The following is a 2,500-nucleotide window of genomic DNA, read 5'->3' on the forward strand; positions in this document are numbered from 1 at the left end:
CTCTAGATTAAAAGAGCGGTGCCCAGTTACCAGCGCTTCTGCTTTACTAACGCACACACACAGTGGTCGACTCCGTCACTGCCGCTGACTTTATTAACGCTAATGATGAGCCCAGAAACAATTGGCATTTTTGTATATGCCATTAAAAATGACAGGTAATAATAACACTCTTGTCTTGGTGAATATATATCCCATAATGCCGTTCATTCATGCCACTTGTTGACTTGAAAATTTAAGCTTTAGACCTGCAGATACATAATATTTCATACATATTGCAATGGAAATCAACTTTAATCTTTCTGACTTTGTACGTGATCCAAATCTCTGTCCACTGTGGGCAACATTTCCACCTTTTGTGATTAGGATAATTATTATATGCGATGTTTCCTGACGCAAATATTGTGCAACCCTGATTTCGTGAAGAAAGGATGTGATGGTTGGACTAGTTTCACTCTCTTTAGGTTTAAAAGTTTTGGCTTGATTTTTAGACTTTTGCCTTGAGATGCTCATAACATTTTCTGTTTGCTTTTTACGCTTGTGCTTTATTATAATCAGGACAGACATGATCAAAACCGCGTTTTAACAGATACATCTAACAAACTGTCGGCATAACCGGCTTTTGATATTCCAAAACAGCACAAACAATCTTGTTTTACAACAAGTACGACATAAATTTAAAGTCAGCCAGTTATTGCTAAATAAATTGCGTTTTGGTGTCTTATCATATGTGATTATTATTACTGTTAAAAAAACAATTAAATAAAAGATGAATGAATGTGTTAATTATTACAAATAATGAATGTAAATAATTGATTAGTAATAAATAAAAACATGTATTAATACAGTAAATAATGATATAAATAATTAGTAATAATCAAATGAAAACAATTAAATACAAATAAATACATTTGTGAAAGATCAGTAAATTAATCAATACAAGTGTTTTTCAAACTTGTGTTCAGATTAATGATGTGAAAGACTTGTAAGTGAACTAATTAATATAAATAAATATTGATATTTGTAGTATTTAAGTATTTATCATATTTTAATTAAATAATTAAAACTATTTGTTTTTGTTAATAAAAATATTGAATAATTAGTAATATAAAATAAATTCAAAGATCAGTGAATTAATACAAGTGTTTCACTACAAGTAATTTAATAGTAATTAATACTAATAAAGATAGAAATTTAAAGAAACATAAGTTAATTAGAATAAAAGCCAACTTAATGAATTAAAATATAAATTAATATTATTAATAATATTTTTTTAATATTTGTAAATACATTGTAAATAAATGAAACCATTAAATAAAATAAAAAATAAATGTATTAACTGATACGAATAAACATTGAACATAAATAATTAGTAATAAATTCAAAAATTTAAAAATCTAATTCAAGTCTTTCACTACAAGTAATTTAATACAAATTAATAGTAATAAATAAATTAAAAGGTAAAAACAGATAAATAGTGAAAAATAAAAATGAATAAATTAAAAGATAAATTAAAAATAATTAATGATTAAATAAACACGGTAAGTACTTCAATACTACTAACATAAGTGTTTATTTAAATAATTTGTACTTTTAGTAAACAACAATTAAATAAAATTAATTAAATAAACTATTAATATAAATATTAAAACATTTAAATATACCATTTTAATATAAAAATAGTATTAAAACTAATGCAAATAATGTATATAGATAACTGAATTATTAAAATAATAATTTATTAATTTTAATTAAAAAGAATGCAAATCATGTATTAATACAAATGAATAATGACTTAAATATTTAGTGATAAATATTTAAAAGATACTTACATTTAAAGATCAATAAATTAATCAATTAATTAATCAATGCATGTTTCACTACAAATAATTTTATAGTAATTAATAGTAAGAAATTAAAAGAGAGAAACACATTAGTTCATTAGTAAAAAGAAAAAAATATATAACTAATTAAAAGATAAATAAATTAATTAATATTGATAAATAAATAAATAAATAAATATTATTTTTTGTAGTATTGAAGTATTTATCATGTTTTTTATATGAATAAGTAAATAAATAAAACAGTTAAATTAAAGATAAATGTTTTAACTAATACTAATAAGCAATGTATATAAGTAATCAATTAGTAATAAATAAAATAAATTTGAAGATCAGTAAATTAACCAGTACAGGTTTTTCATTACAGTTAATTTAATTAGTAAATTTAGTTAAAAGATGAATAAATTATTTAATGTGATTAAATAAATATTGATTTTTGTAGTAATGAAGTATTTATCATGTTTTTTTTATTTAAATAATTACGAATATTTATCTTTGTAAATAAACAAAACAATTAAATTAAAGATAAACAAATGTATTAACTAATACAAATAAACAATATTTAAATGATTAATTAATAATAAATAATTTATCATTATTAATGCAAATCACATATTAATACAAATAAATAAAGCTATAAATGGTAATAAATGAAAAGTTAA

The 2,500-nt window shown here is 21.0% G+C and overlaps 1 protein-coding gene across 1 annotated transcript in view; it reads left to right on the top strand.

Annotated features, from left to right (window-relative positions):
- Positions 1-2,500, top strand: part of nek7 (NIMA-related kinase 7) — a 96,147-nt gene that overhangs the window by 39,368 nt on the left and 54,279 nt on the right. The window lies entirely within an intron of this gene.

Source organism: Labeo rohita, chromosome 22, assembly GCF_022985175.1.
Source record: "Labeo rohita strain BAU-BD-2019 chromosome 22, IGBB_LRoh.1.0, whole genome shotgun sequence".
NCBI lineage: Eukaryota > Metazoa > Chordata > Actinopteri > Cypriniformes > Cyprinidae > Labeo > Labeo rohita.